This window comes from Oreochromis niloticus, linkage group LG23, assembly GCF_001858045.2.
Source record: "Oreochromis niloticus isolate F11D_XX linkage group LG23, O_niloticus_UMD_NMBU, whole genome shotgun sequence".
Lineage (NCBI taxonomy): Eukaryota > Metazoa > Chordata > Actinopteri > Cichliformes > Cichlidae > Oreochromis > Oreochromis niloticus.
In genome coordinates this window covers 681,208-698,089 of record NC_031986.2, presented here as the reverse complement: position 1 = coordinate 698,089, position 16,882 = coordinate 681,208, and the positions used below count along the sequence as shown (strand labels likewise).

Here is a 16,882-nt window from a genome sequence, read left to right as displayed (position 1 = left end):
ACTTTTTTTTTTTTCTTTCAGGGTATGCACGCTTTTTTCCTTTTTTTTCTTTTCTTTTCTTTTTTTTTAAAAACACATTTTGAGTACTCTTTGAATTCGGACAGCCTTCGTTGCGTCGCCGTGACGTCATTGCCTCCAAATATGGCATTTTAAGCATCCTTCCCCTGAATTCGGACACAGCCAATGACGATAATGGCGAGGGAAAACTCTCGCGGTAAATAATATGGTCGAAGACCGACTGCTAACAGTTCGATGTTTGTTACACACAGCCATCCTCACCTTAACGTGACTGGGGGAACACCAGCGGTTGTTAACATAAAGAGCGAGTCCTCCTCCCCTCTTCTTCTCGCTGCTGCCTGGGTCCCTGTCCGCTCTCACACACGTAAATCCGTTTATATCCACCACCTGGTCCGGGATGTTTTTGTGCAGCCATGTCTCCGTGAAACACACAACACTGCATTCTCGGAAAACTTTCTCTGTCCTTGTTAGCGTCGCGATCTCCTCCATCTTATTAACCAGCGATCTGACATTGCCAGTCACTACTGACGGGAGAGCAGGACGGAATATTTTCCTCCTCAGTCTTCGTGTTTTCCCGGCTCTGCAGCCGCGGTAGTTCCTCTTGATCACCGCAGGGATCTCATGCTGAACACCGGCATGTCTATGCTGTGTTAGTCGCAGCAGCTGGTCCCAGCTATAGACAAAGGGGCAGCGTGGCGTCGCGGTCATCTCAGTAGTTTTACACGGAGTTTCTTGTCCAAACACGGATAAAAATTTCTCGACTACACAAGAAGTATAAACTAAAAAACTAACTAAGTAGATAAAAAGAAATAAATAAGGGGAAAAGAAAGAAAGGGGAAAGTAATTTTCAACTGTAGAGAGCATGCTAGACAGGCTGCCATCCGATTCTAAAACCTGCTACAGAGAATTTTTACAGAAAAACCTGCAGTAACAGATTTGATCAATGCATTGATCAGCTTCCCAAAGAACAGCAGCAGGTCTATAACTTGATCGAGTATCACAGCCCTGACCCGAGATATTCAGCACAGATAGTGTAAGACAACTACTCATGGATGCTTTAAGACTGCAAATCCCAAGACATGAAATCTAAGGCTACTGTGTAGATATGAGTTAAATGAAGCAACAAGAGCAACTAGAACTAACTACAGCACTACAGCTCAACAGAGACTCACAAAACCACTAACCCTGTGCTGTTGATAAGGAGCAGAAAGGGTTATTACACTGTAAAAAAGAAAATGTTGAGAAAACTTAAAATTTCAAGGCAACATGATGCAAGAGATTTTTGAGTTTTCTCAACTTTTGCCAACTGTTGTTGACTCAACTAAGATTTACAAGTTCTGCCAACTTGGATCTTCTTGTTCATCTAATTAGGATAATCCTGGAAGTCTAACGAAGAAATTCTGGTTTCAATGCCATGTATTTCTGCCTTCACCAAACACAGATATTCTTGTTGAGTAATCATACAATTCTTACTCCAGTGAGTTGAAAATTTACCTATATAAACGAAGGAAAATGTATGTTGTTATTATACTTGAAAAAACACTTAATAAATAGATATAGAATAAAACAAAGCACAATTCAATGTTATCTAAAAGCTTATTTATTTTGTTCAACAGTCTTTCAGTACATTTCAGAATGTCATGGGTAGTAGGGTGAATTTCTGTTAAAAAAAAACAAAAAGAAAGAAAGAAAAGAAATAACAAACAAACAAAAACGTGTTGCCAGTTTCTTTTGGGTGCTTTGAGCACCCCAGCAGAGACGTTAAAATTCCAGAGTCCAGAACCAAAAAAGAAAAGTGTCCAGCAACTTAATAATTCATGCACACACACCCTGACCGTCTTGTAAAAGCTGAACATAACTATTGCACATTAAATAGGGTAGTGCCACAAACGATTGCCTATGCACCCAGACATTAACATTTTACACAGGCTTACTATGATGAACTATGGAAGTTAAAAGTTATTAGAAATGTTACCATCAATGAAGAGGAAACTAACACTATAACAAATCTTTTAAAATACTACAAGACAAATTTTCACCATATATTCTCAACAATACAGATTCATCTGACTAAAATTTACATTTCGAATAATGATTTATCCACTTCACCTTCATATTGTCCGACCAGGCCAAAATAAGATGGCCTGAATTGCTTCAAAGGTAAAACTCATCTGCTTTGGATAATCAATGTTGAGGGCATACAGAAGGCCAAAGAGGTGTGCCAGGGCAGTAGAGAGATCTGGAATGTTATGTAGCACGATGTCCCCTTCCAACACAACTGCATGTTCTTGCACAGACGTATCAGCATCGTCATCTTGTAGGATGGTGAGGATGGCAACTGATGCACCGTTCAACACTGGTTCCAAAATGTCAGTGTCCTGAAGAAAAGTAAAATATGAATTATTGAAAGCTAAGAAAAACTAAAGACAAAACAAATTTCTAAAGATTTTAACTTTAACCTCTATACCATGCTGGTCGTTTGACCCATGGAGGTTTTAAGAAGAAAAAGCTTATTTTCTTTTAATTAATGCCACCTTGTGAGTTTTGTACAAAAATATTTTCTGCTATGGAACAACCACTAACAATGCCCAGCTGCTGCTCAGCAGAAAAAAAGGAGTGAGAGTTATGACAACTGCAATCCCCACTATAAAATTATCTGGACTGCACTGAGAAAGTGTACATTTCCATTTTGGATAAACTCATCCTTTAAAAACATCTCATAGCAATTAGTTTTACTTGCATTACTTTTTTGTACTTACTAAGCACTTCAGGAAAACCTCTGTTGCATCTTCTCTTGAGGAAAATGGGCAGGCCTCTCAGTGCCCGTTGGACACAGTGTTGGATGTCTAAAGAGTATTCAGTGGAAAACAAGAATTTCAATTAGTGAAGTAACATGGTGTACTATACACAATGCAAAATCAGAACTCTCATAGTAATGAAAGTAAAGCACAGGTCAGACCCAGCGACACGCAAAACGTACAACCACCCCCCCCGCCCCAAAAAAACAACAACACCACCATGTTAACAATTTTACTTTCGTTTTACAAATTAAATAAAATACTGCCAAATAAGAACAAAGCAATGACTCATGACATTCATTTTTACTGACATGTTCACTGATGTGTTTTATTTGAAGCCAACATCTTTTTCAGTTTCTGTTAAGAGAAAAGTATACTCTCTTCTGAAAATGTCAGATAAAGGAGCACTTCACTCACCTGTTCATCAAGTTTATCCAGGAGGTCTTCCATCTCCTCACCAAGAGCTCCCTTCTTAGACCAGTACAGTTTCAGCAGGCCAGGCACAACTTTGTCAAGGGATGCATTGAAGGTCCCCAGGAGGTCTTTGCTTGTGATCCAATGAAATTTTCAGATATCTAAACAATACATTCACCAAAATATTGTCATTTATTCAACACAGAAAATTCCTGGGTAGCTGTCTTGGACAGTCTGCACCATGTTATATGCCTGACTGTGTCATCAACAGCAAAACCCACTTCAAAAATCTCTCATGAATACGTCTTTTGCACAGGAATAGAAACACCTCCCACAAAACCCAGTATCAATATGAAAATACATATTATGTTCTAAGTTGCACCAAAATCTGTGACCAATCAGATTCTGTGACCTGCCTTAGTATTCTTTCCCTAACAATCTCAGACTATAGAAGTCCTATTTCTAGCACAAAAAGAAAAAAAATACATGCTAAGTCAAAATTATGAGATTGCCTTTCTGTTTCACAATTTTGATTTAGCATGGGGACTCTTGTACTGGCAGAAATGTTCAGGGTAAGGATTTCAATATAACACTGGCAAGGGCCTTGACTGGAGTGGTAGCACAAGATAATAAAGTTGTCCAATGCATTACCCCAGCAAATACCGTACTGCTTCAATATAAGTATAAATCATGCCCAATTTGAATAATAATTAAATTATAAATAAATTAGGACAGTCTTACCTCCTCAGAGGAAAACAGCGCAGATCATCTCTCCTGGACCTCAGATACCATAGGCTGACACTCCACGACCTCTCTCCGCCTGAGAGAAAATGTTTGCAATAATGAAACATTTCAATATAATGTAGAAAAAAAAAACGAGAAAAAAAGTTACGGATCGGACTCCCCGATCCTTACTGCGCATGTGCAAAGTCGGACCGTACAGATCGCGTCTACCCGTGGAATTGTACATCAAATCAATACTCCACCAACAAAAAGGCTCTCAAAACAATACAATACTTTCCACAGCTTTGAAGGATGGGTCAGGTGTATCCTTCGTGGCCCACCCTATGCCAGAATTCATAGCGCGGCCCAGCCGATTCTAGTTTCAAACAATGGCGGCAGCCACTTAGTTTTAATATTACTCTTATTACTCTTTCTGGGTCACAAAGTAAACTTTTAAGGTATTTTCAGGCGAGAATGTAGCTGTGTAAATTTCAAATATCTGCTCAGTTTATTAAGACAACACATTTTTGCAAAAATGCTTCTACGTTTTCGGAGACGTCTGTTACCACCAGCTTCGATAGCTAGCTGGGGATTCAAGGCTCGCTAGAGCAGCGAGAACAGCGAACTCCTGGCATATCATTTTCAACCCCCTGCGCGGTCCTTCGCTAACTTAAACATGATATATAAGTCCCTTAGATGACTTAAATATGTTATTGTTTGGCTTTTTTTCAGTGCTTTACTCGTTCCACCCTCCTGGGTCCTCAGGAGGATGCAGCCTAGCGCTTGTAGAAAATCCTAATAACAGATGTCGTTAGCTTACCTGCTAGGGCAAATGGCCGGCAGCTCCCGCACCTGTCCAAAAAATGGTCAAATAATACACTCCAACTTCAGACCAGGTAAAATCCGTAATGGTCGAAAAATTGTAATTTTCATCCAGTTTTGGCCACGTTTGTTCAAAGTTTCTTAGCAGGTTTTCAGTTCAGAACACATCGACAAACCACTATCACACAGTCTGCTCAGACTCGTTTGGTCTAGTTCAAACTTATTCAGACCACGACGTGTGCCAGTCACCTACGGGGTTTCCCACCGGTTCCCAACTCGACTCAAAAAATCTGCTCAAAAGTTGATAATCTTTGTTATGCTCGCTAGAAAATCTTAGTTAGGACAACAATGGAAGAAATTTGTTGGGCAGACAAGCTATTTTAGGTTGTAAATGGAAAGTTTTATTTCTAAGTCAGTTTAATTTGAAAACTTTACTCAAATCAACAATTACTAGTTATCGTTTTTACAGTGTACATTTAGATTTATAGCCTTCTTCATAAATAAACTTGATAATGTCTCTTACCCTGTGTCATTTTGAATGAGGGCTATGTTGTCATTCAGTAAGGTAAGCCTGGAACATTCTCAAAGTATGAAGGTATGTTCACCAAGGATGCGATATCAGGAAAACATCTCCCCCGCACTAACAGCGCAGAACAACAAAGGAAAATTTGCTTGAAATACGGACTTGGAATGTATTTCTTCTCTGATGTGAAACTGATCAGACCATGCTCAGTTGACACTGTGGTTAATTCTAAGCATGACATTAATAATGGAAGAAGATTTGAAGGATGGGATGCAGGTGTTAGAGTGAATAGTTAAACATTTGTCATTTTTATGTTTACCATTTGTCCATTGTTTTAACTCTGTGAAAGGAATTCTTTCTTTCCTCCCATCCCCAGATTCTCGAGGTTCTGGGTGCGAGGTTGAAGTGTTTTATCACAGGAACATCCTTTTGAAGGTCTGTTTGATGTTTGGTGGAACTTCCTGCCCTTTGTATGGTTTCACTGTGTTACCTATGGTAAACCATACATTGGGCGTGGGGGAGACTACCCTCTTTAGGACCAAGGATGTTCCTCCTGCTTTTATGTTTTATGACCCTTTTGATCAGCAGGAGAACACACACACACACCCACATTCTTGTATATACATTTACATACAGTGCCTTGTCTTTGTAACCAAAGGGGGTTGCGAGGGGAGGTGTTTTGTAAACTATTGTTTGAAGTTTGTCAATAAAAGCCAGCGAGAGGAGGCCCTCATTGTGGTCATTTTCGTGCTGGACACAGAGGAGGCCTCCCTTGCGCAAGTAATCGATCGAACACTGTTGCCTTGTTTTTCTTTCATGGGAATAAGTCCTGGATACAGCGGGGTCTGAGTTTAGACCCAACATTTTTGGTCCTTCGAGCCGGATCCCACGAATTTTGCTGCACACTGAGGAGGGAGAGGACACGCCGCAGACTGTCGACAGCCAGGACGTTAGGACGCCTGACAAAGCCCTGGAGTGTTAAATTCGCGACCAGGCTGGTGGAATAGTGTCTGAACTCCCCTCGTGGACAGCAACTGACGGGATTCTGGGACTCTCCTGTGAACGAAACGCAACACAACGGTAAGCAAACAGAGAGTGTCTCTATAACCGCGTGAGTGAAAGTTGCTAGCTATTGATCGGTTTCCCCGCCATTTTAAGGAGGTAGAGTGGTTTCCTCGCCAAAGTTTTAAAGAGGGTTAAGACGGTTTCTCCACCGAAAGGAGGATAGAGCTCTATAAAGATAAAAAAAAAAGGTTCTCCGCAGTTAAGGGCGTTGAGTGTATGGTTTCTCCACCAATGGTAAGGAGGTAAAGAGCTCGCCGCGGTTAGGGAGGTTATAGGCCTAAAAAGTGTGTGAATGAGCGTGTGTTTGTGTGAGTGCCAGTAAAGTGAACGCAGCAACACAGAAGGAAACCTACGCGGTGCTAACGGAATTCTGTGACCTGTTGTGTACACGTAGCCTGGATTTTGGGGTAAGGCGTTGCTTGCCGCAAACTTGAAAGAATTGTCATAATGGGGAACAAAATGTGTAAGTCTGCCTTAGAAGGGGATGCAAAATTTATGGAGAAATTTTCACCGGGCAGCACGCAGTATATAGGTTGTTGGCGTAAGAAATATGGATTTGAAGGGACATTAGTGGAAGTTCAGTGTAAAATGCTTGTAGAAAGAATAGCTGTAAGTGTAGCAGGTAAAACAGGGAAAGTGAAGCGGAGGAAGGAATTGCAGTTAGCAGTTGCTAAGTTGTGGCTGGAGCAGGCTCAGAAGAGAAGAGAAGCACAGAATGTTAAAAGAGCAATATTGCAAGCAGTAGTTGTGAAACCTGAGGATGAAACTACAGCTCAATCCACTGCAACTACTCTGGAACAACACCGTAGAAGAGCATTAGAAAGAGCAAGAATGTTAGCAGAAAGAAGAGCCAGAGAAGAGCGTGAGAGAGCAGAGGCATTAGGAGCAGCATGGAGTCCAATGCAGACTAGGAAAGTGAGGAAACAGAAAGCAAAGGAAGTGAACATAAACGTTACAACCACATATCCATCCCTGACACAACACAAAAAAACATATGGTGTTTCAGCTCCAGAGTGTGAAGATGACGACAGTTTTTCTCCTGACCCATTCCATGAGGTGAGCACTTACCCTATGGTAGAGGTTGCTAACCCACATTTTGGAGTGGACCAGGATAACAGCCGCACTATTCATGTTTACCGGCCATGGACCGAGTCTGAATGTGCTGATGCTTGTAAAAGTCTTGGAGACCCATTGAGTAATATTGATGAGTTTATAGCTCGACATAGACAGCTTTGTTCCTCGTACCGTTTAAATGGACAGGAAACTGAGACTACCTTTAGGAGATGTCTCACCTATAATTGGACCCGTGTCAGAGGAGAGTACACGGGCAAAGGGCCAGGTGATAACACCCTGCCCTATGGACATGCAGATCTCACTGTCCAAATTAATGGAGTGTATGATCGTCTCAGAAATACTTTTAGAACAACTGCAGACTACACCAAAATTTCACAATGCACACAGAAGGAAGGAGAAGATGTTCATGAGTACAGAGGTAGATTAGAGGAAGTGTTTAAGAGGCATAGTGGACTTGAAGAGAATGCAGATGTAGCAGGCCCCTATCAACAACAGCTGAAACATGCCTTAATGAGTGGGTTCCATCCATCCATTGCTGATTTTATTAGGAAACAAAATGTAAATCACACCACAGATGGAGTTACTCAATGTATGAATTGGGCAAGGCATGCACAGGATGTGATTAAGAGTAAAAAGAAAAAACTGCAGAATACATTAAATGCTGCCACATTTTATGTTGATGAGGAGTCTCAGGTATTTTTTCAGGGACAGACTAGACGTGGTAGAGGCAGAGGAGGAGCTAGAGGAGGAATCAGGGGGGGCAGAAGTAATTGGCCACCCCGGAGAGTACAAAGGAATAGGGATGAGTGCTATAGGTGTGGAAAAATAGGTCATTATTGTTAGAGTGAATAGTTAAACATTTGTCATTTTTATGTTTACCATTTGTCCATTGTTTTAACTCTGTGAAAGGAATTCTTTCTTTCCTCCCATCTCCAGATTCTCGAGGTTCTGGGTGGGGGGCTGAAGTGTTTTATCACAGGCAACATCCTTTTGAAGGTCTGTTTGATGTTTGGTAGAACTTCCTGCCCTTTGTATGGTTTCACTGTGTTACCTATGGTAAACCATACATTGGGTGTGGGGGAGACTACCCTCTTTATGACCAAGGATGTTGCTCCTGCTTTTAGGTTTTAAGACCCTTTGATCAGCAGGAACACACACACACACACACACACACACACACACACACACACACACACACTCTGTATATACATTTACATACAGTGCCTTGTCTTTGTAACCAAAGGGGGTTGCAAGGGGAGGTGTTTTGTAAACTATTGTTTGAAGTTTGTCAATAAAAGGCAGCGAGAGGAGGCCCTCAGGAGGTTTTTTTGTCGTGCTGGACACAGATAAGAGGCCTCCCTTGCGCAAGCGATCGATCGAACACTGTTGCCTTGTTTTTCTTTCATGGGAATAAGTCCTGGATACAGCGGGGTCTGAGTTTAGACCCAACATTTTTTGGTCCTTCGAAGCCGGAGCCCAGGAATTTCGCCGCACGCGGAGGAGAGAGAGGACACGCCGCAGACTGTCGACAACCAGGCTGTTAGGACGCCTGATAAAGCCCTGGAGTGTTAAATTCGCAACCAGGCCGGTGACATAGCGTCTGAACTCCCCTCGTGGACGGCGACTGACGGGATTCTGGGACTCTCCTGTGAACGAAACGCAACACAACGGTAGGCAAACCGAGAGCGTCTCTATAACCGTGTGAATGAGTGTGGGATCCTAGATAGAAACGCGTCACCGAGACTCTGCGTTAAACGTGAGTTCGGGGGAGCGCTGGTCACGAGAGCGCACGTGGACCCAAAACAATAGAGAGCGGCTACGGGCTGTGCGTTAAACGTGAGTCCGGGAGCGCGCTAGCCGCGTGAGAGAGACGCAGGCTTCTCCGCCGTGTGGGGCGTGGAGATAACCTAGGTTCGGTAGCTCCGCCGTGAGGAGTGTTCGGAATCTCCGCCATTTGGGGCGTTTGGAGAGTGTCCGACGGTTGAATTCTCCGCCATTTGGGGCGTTTGAGAGCTTTCAACAGAAGTTAGAGGCCTATAAAGAGTGTGAATGAGCATATGTGTGTGTGAGTGCCAGTAAAGTGAACGCAGCAACACAGAAGGAAACCTAAAGCGGTGTTAACGGAATTCTGTGACCTGTTGTGTACACGTAGCCTGGGTTTTTGGGGTAAGGCGTTGCCTGCCGCAAACTTGAAAGAATTGTCATAATGGGGAATAAAATGTGTAAGTCTGCCTTAGAAGGGGATGTAAAATTTATGGAGAAATTTTCACCGGGCAGCACGCAGTATGTAGATTGTTGGCGTAAGAAATATGGATTTGAAGGGACATTAGTGGAAGTTCAGTGTAAAATGCTTGTAGAAAGAATAACTGTAAGTGTAGCAGGTAAAACAGGGAAAGCTAAGCAGAGGAAGGAATTGCAGTTAGCAGTTGCTAAGTTGTGGCTGGAGCAGGCTCAAAGGAGAAGAGAAGCACAGAATGTTAAAAGAGCAATATTGCAAGCAGTAGTTGTGAAACCTGAGGATGAAACCACAGCTCAATCCACTGCAACTACTTTAGAACAACACCGTAGAAAAGCATTAGAAAGAGCAAGAATGTTAGCAGAAAGAAAGTCCAGAGAAGAGCGTGAGAGAGCAGAGGCAGAGTATGGAGAGGCATTAGGAGCAGCATGGAGTCCAATGCAGACTAGGAAAGTGAGGAAACAGAAAGCAAAGGAAGTGAACATGAACGTTGCAACCACATATCCATCCCTGACACAACATAAAAAAACATATGATGTTTCAGCCCCAGAGTGTGAAGATGAAGGAAGTTTTTCTCCTGACCCATCCCGTGAGGTGAGCACTTACCCTATGGTAGAGGTTGCTAACCCACATTTTGGAGTGGATGGTGATAACAGCCGTACTATTCATGTTTACCGGCCATGGACCGAGTCTGAATGTGCTGATGCTTGTAAGAGTCTTGGAGACCCATTGACTAATGTTGATGAGTTTATAGCTCGACATAGACAGCTTTGTTCCTCGTACCGTTTAAATGGACAGGAAACCGAGACTACCTTTAGGAGATGTCTCACTTATAACTGGACCCGTGTCAGAGGACAGTACACGGGCAGAGGGCCAGGTGATAACACCCTGCCCTATGGAGATGCAGGTCTCGCTGTCCAAATTAATGGAGTGTACGGTCGTCTCAGAAATACTTTTAGAACAACTGCAGATTACACAAAAATTTCACAATGCACACAGAAGGAAGGCGAAGATGTTCATGAGTATAGAGGTAGATTAGAGGAAGTGTTTAAGAGGCATAGTGGACTTGAAGAAGATGCAGACGTAGCAGGCCCCTATCAACAGCAGCTGAAACATGCCTTAATGAGTGGGTTCCATCCATCCATTGCAGATTTTATTAGAAAGCAAAATGTAAATCACACCACAGATGGAGTTACTCAATGTATGAACTGGGCAAAGCATGCACAGGATGTGATTAAGAGTAAAAAGAAAAAATTGCAGAATACAGTGAATGCTGCCACATTTTATGTTGATGAAGAGTCTCAGGTACTTTTTCAGGGGCAGACTAGACAAAGTAAAAGTAGAGGAGATAGAGGTAATTGGAGGGCTAGAGGAGAACGAAAGAGAAGGGATGAAAGGTGTTACAACTGTGGGAAAATAGGTCATTTCATTAGAGACTGCTTTGAGGACCTACGTGAGGAGTATAGACGACCAGGTCCACGTAACCCCTCATATAATAAATGACTAGTATCTCCTGCCACCGCCAATACACATGCATGTTTAACCACCCCATCAGACTGCCATAAACAACAATCAGTGCCCCAAACTATAGATTTGACTGAGGTTTTGTTGAATTTATCAGGGAAAGAAGTAAAACCCTTTCGCACATTAACAGTGCAGGGGAAAACTATACAGTTTTTATGTGACTCAGGGGCAGATAAAACCGTCCTGAGGGACCATGTGTCAGGAATAGACCCCTCGAACGGTGTCATTTATGTAAAATCTGCAAATGGACAGTTAAATCAGCACAGAATCTCCAAGCCAGTATGGATCAGAGATCCATCCACTGGAGAGGCAGCTCAGGGTTCAGTAGTAATGTGTCCGACATGTCCTGTGAACCTTTTGGGTAGAGATATGATGGTAAAACTTGGAATCTCAATCATTCCCACGGCTGTTGGAATGATAACTGCAGGAAAAGGAGAAACTGCAGAAGCAATGGTTCACCAGGCAGTAGCGATGTACATTACTATTGGACGCTTGACCTGTCAACTTCCAGGCCAGATCAGATAAACTGTAAAATGTTGACCACAGCTGAGGAGAGATTAGCTGAGGGCTATGATAGACAGGAGCCAGATGAGATGCACATCACACTTAGGTTTAAAACAACACCAGGACCTGATGATGCCTACACTGACAAAGTAATAAAACTGGGTCCTCAAAGAATTACTGTAAAAGCTGTATATACTGATGGTAAACAAATGGCAGGATGCAGTGTGATAATTTCTGAAGCAGCTCGACAACTCTTCAAAGGAAAGGTGCCACATGTTTCACTAACTAAGTGTAGCACAGTTGAGTGGGAAGATTTAGCATTTCTAGTGGAGCAGGGAGAGCACATAAATGAATGGCAGCCATGTGGAGGGGGGTGGGAGACAAACATGCATAGCAGTATCTTCCGTAAGAAGCTGGGGTGGGTGACACATGCAACACCTCAGATACACTTAAAGGGAAGTGAGAATGAAACAGTAGAATGACATATGGTAGATCTAAATGATCACCCTGAGCTTAAGCAGATTCCAGACATCTTGTGGGCAAAAGGGAAGACTGATGTAGGGTTAATGAAAACAGCAAACCCAGTAGTGATAAAGCCTAAAACCTCATATAGACCTAGAGTGAAACAGTATCCCCTCAAACCAGATGCAGAAGTAGGGATTAAGCCTGTAATAGAAGACATGATTGAAGCAGGGATACTGGTAGAAGCTCCAAATGCAGCATGTAACACGCCCATTTTTCCAGTGAAAAAAGCAGATTCTCAATCATGGCGCATGGTTCAAGGCTTGAGGGCTGTAAATCAAGCTGTAGAAAGTGTTGCACCATGTGTTCCAGACCCCCATACCCTGTTAAATCAGATAAGATCAGGTATGACACATTTCACAGTGGTAGATCTAAGTAATGCTTTTTTTTCCATACCAGTGCATGAGAATTCACAAGGTTGGTTTGGATTTACATACCAAGGAAAAAAATATACCTACACTAGATTACCACAAGGTTTTTGTGACAGTCCGACCCTTTTTATGCAGGCAATAAATAATTGTTTGTCTGATTTCATAATACCATCCCATTCACAGATCCTAGTTTATGTGGATGACATTTTGATAGCGTCTGACTCAGAACAAAATTGTAAAACTACGTCTATAGCACTGTTGACACATTTAGCAAAAACAGGGAATAAAGCGTCACTTTCGAAGTTACAGTGGGTACAGAAGGAGGTGAAATTTTTAGGTCACCAGCTCAGTTCAGCAGGGAAGAGCATACACCCAGAAAGGAAAGCAGCTATTTTAGCAGCTCCTAGGCCAGCGACAAAGAAACACATGATGCAATTTCTAGGACTGACCAATTATTGTCGTTCATGGGTACCAAATTTTGCTGAAGTAAGTCAACCTCTGTTAGACATGATGTACGGTGAGTCCTTAGCTATGTCAGATAGTCTAAGCTGGACTCCAGAGGGAGAACAGGCATTCTGTATGTTGAAACAACTGTTGACAAGCTCGACTGTGTTGGGATTGCCTGATTATAAAAAGCCATTTGTCCAAACTGTTGACTGCAAAGGACATTTCATGACTTCTATGTTAGCACAAGACAGCGGGGGAAGAATGAAGCCAGTAGCTTACTATTCTAAAAGATTAGATCCAGTTGCTTGCGCTTTGCCTCCATGTGTGAGATCAGTGTGTGCAGCGGCTCAGGCCGTTCAATGTTCTGGAGAAATAGTTTTATTTCACCCTTTGACACTGTTAGTTCCACATGAGGTGGATGTTTTACTACTGCAAACTAAAATGACATTTCTGTCACCTGCAAGACATTTGTCTTTAATGTCACTCTTACTATCACAACCACACATTACCATAAAGCGGTGCACAACTCTAAATCCGTCAACCCTTTTGCCAACGGAAGAAGAGGGCACTCCTCATGAGTGTAGAGAGCACGTCGAGAAGGAGTGTAAGCCAAGGGATGACTTAACGGATGTGCCACTAAGTGAGGGAAAGGTTTGGTTTGTTGATGGTTCGAGTTTTAAAACAGCAGAGGGACAGGCTAAAACAGGTTTTGCTGTAGTAGATAGTGAGAAAATTATCTGTGCAGGACAACTAGCATGTTCCATGTCTGCTCAAGCAGCAGAGATAGTAGCTTTAACGGAAGCGTGTAAAGCTGCAGAGAAACAAGATGTGACAATATACACTGATAGTCAGTATGCATTCGCTACATTACATTTCTTTGCAGCACAGTGGGCAAGACGAGGTATGACAACCTCAACAGGTAAACCTGTAGAACATGCCAAACTCTTGCAACATCTGCTGGACGCAGTGTTGTTACCCAGTAGAATTGCCGTTTGTAAATGTGCAGCACATACCCGAGGGAAAGATCCAGTTGCATTAGGGAATGCTTACGCAGATAAGATCGCAAAAGAGGCAGCTTTAGGAGAACATGGTGTTCATATTTTAGCGGTGCAACACCAGCAGACGTTGCCTATTACACCAGATGTATTAGCAGACATGCAGGCACACTCACCTACTGCAGAAAAACAGTTGTGGCTCATTAAAGGAGCGAGCTTGCAGGATGGTGTTTATTATCTGTGTGATAAACCAATACTGCCTAAGAATTTGTATAAGACTGCTGCTATTTTGAGCCATGGGCTTTGCCATGTCTCCACAGGGGGGATGATGGCAGCAGTGGAGCAACATTTTTATACTTTAGGATTTAATACCTTTTCAAAAAATTTTTGCAGGTCATGTATGATATGTTGCAAGCACAATTCTCAGGGTAATTTGAGACCTAAGAGAGGGAAATTCCCTAGACCCAGTCACCCATTTCAAGTTATTCACATGGACTTTATAGAGCTGTCCAACTGTAATAACTATAAGTACTGTTTAGTGATAGTGTGCCCTTTTTCAAAGTGGGTAGAAATTGTACCAACTAGAAAAGCAGATGCCATTTCGGTTGCCAAAGCAATATGTAAGAATATTATCCCAGAACATGGGATTCCAGAGACCATTTATAGTGATAACGGTCCACATTTTGTAAATGAAGTGATTGGATTAATGGCACAACATCTAGGGATAACAGTAAAACATCATTGTTCATATCACCCACAAAGTGCAGGGTTGGTAGAGAGAACTAATGGAACGGTAAAGCTAAGACTTAGGAAGTCAATGGAAGAGACCGGCAGGACATGGTTAGACTGTGTAGAATTAGTTAAGATGTACATGAGGATTACTCCAACAGAGAATGGTCTGACACCCTTTGAGATTATATATGGCAGACCATTTAGAGTTCCAGTTTTCTGTAGTGATGACAGAAAAGCAGAAGAGGAGAACACATTAGCAGATTGGATGCTTAAAATGTTTAAAAGTAAAGAAGTCATGAGAGCAAATGATCTGCCAGATGATTCTGTTTCTCCGCAGGAACAGAACAGCCTGAAGCCCGGGGATTGGGTGCTGATAAAGGCCATAAAGAGGAAGTGCTGGTCCAGTCCACGGTGGGAAGGTCCTTATCAGGTGCTGCTGACGACGCCCACAGCAGTGAAGATTGCTGAAAGGAACACTTGGATACATCAAGCGCACTGCAAGAAGGTAACACACTTCCTGGCCGACTCTGGGTGATGGTGAAAAGGCCAGCGGTACAAAGGGGGGAGTATATCTCTAGGACCTCTCGTCTCAATCCTGGTGAAGAAACCAACGGATCCTGAACCCAACTTAGAATGGCTGGGAATGTGCTGTTCGCCTTCTTGTGCCTGTGGACCCTGAGTGGGATGACAGGAGCGCATTGGGACAGAGCAAATCACACCCAGTACCCGCATGGGTTTTCAACCAACTACTGGTGGCAGTTTATGAACACAACCGCTCACATAAACAACAAGACCAACTGTTATGTTTGTGCACACATGCCACTGTCTACACATTCTTCTGGACTGTGGCCATATAGCATCACTGAGAGCGAGACAGTTTGTTTGCTTGCTTTAGCAACACATCCAGGAGTAAAACGTACTTGGAACACTGCCAACTTTTCAACTCCCCTGAACCTGAATGGGAAGGTTGATTCACCAGTAGCTGGGAAGGTGAACTGCTCTGGTAAGACAGATCTGCTGACTTGGCCCCAAGTTTCTGATCCACTGCCGGACATCATACTGTTAAATAAACTGGAAGCAGGCCAGTTATCTATGTGTTTCAAGGGCAATGGGTCAGCCCAAGTTGGGGATTTACCATGGCATCTATGCAACATCACCTACTCTTTTTGCCCTCGTTTGAATAGAATTAGGTGTTTGACGTGTCTGATGAATGCCAGGTGTACGAGTGATGAAATTCAACGAGCAGCAGACTGTGCATTTGACCCTTCGTACCAAATGACACTTACTGAGGGAAGACAGAATGTGACCAAATGCTCAACAATCGCACCAACACCTAAAGGTACAAGGGTGTTAGCAGACTGGTATTTCTTATGTGGACATAAGGCTTACCCATCTCTACCAGCAAAATGGGGAGGTCTATGTGCACTCGTGAAATTGTCTGATCATGTTTTCTTCATGGAGAGGATAGAACATCATCCAGGATCAAAGACAAAGAGAGATGTGCAGAGTGTAAGCACAGGGCTCACGGATTTAAGTGAGGTCCCCTGGGAGTTTCGAATCTGGGACCTGGAGCCAAGTTCTTACACGGATTGTTCCCATGGATCGGGGTCGGGAAAGTTGGAACTCATGTAGAAATTAACAGATATGCACTACTGAGACACATAAATTGGACCCACACCCTTGGAACAGCCTTAGCAGAGGAGCAAAAGGCCATAAGGACAATGGTTTTGCAAAACAGACTGACTTTGGACTTGATAACTGCATCGCAAGGAGGAGTATGCAAATTGATAGGAGAAACATGTTGTACGTTCATACCAGATGGATATACAAGTGGAGGAGACATCTATGAAGCACTGCAGAATTTAACCACATTGCAGAAATACATGATGAATCGCACACCAGGAGTAGATCCACCACAAGGCTGGATAGCGTGGTTACTGTCTGGTCCTTGGTGGCATCTTCTTTTGAAAGTACTAACTCCTGTTTTTGGACTATTGATACTGATTTGCTTATGTATAGGATGCATTTTACCGTGTATAAGATCATTGCTAACTAAAATGATTTCTGATACATTTGTTAATTATGTACTCTTACAACAATATGAAATGACTGAA

At 42.7% G+C, this 16,882-nt stretch overlaps 1 long non-coding RNA gene across 1 annotated transcript; it reads right to left on the bottom strand.

The window, feature by feature from the left end:
* Nucleotides 1–2,026: 2,026 nt before the first annotated feature.
* LOC109200141 (uncharacterized) lies at nt 2,027–5,249 on the bottom strand. The gene is made up of 5 exons (XR_002060356.2): nt 4,774–5,249; nt 3,972–4,050; nt 3,234–3,391; nt 2,778–2,864; nt 2,027–2,396 (listed from the first exon to the last, which is right to left on the bottom strand). It is a non-coding gene; the product is annotated as an uncharacterized LOC109200141 (long non-coding RNA).
* Between the last annotated feature and the right edge of the window lie 11,633 nt (nt 5,250–16,882).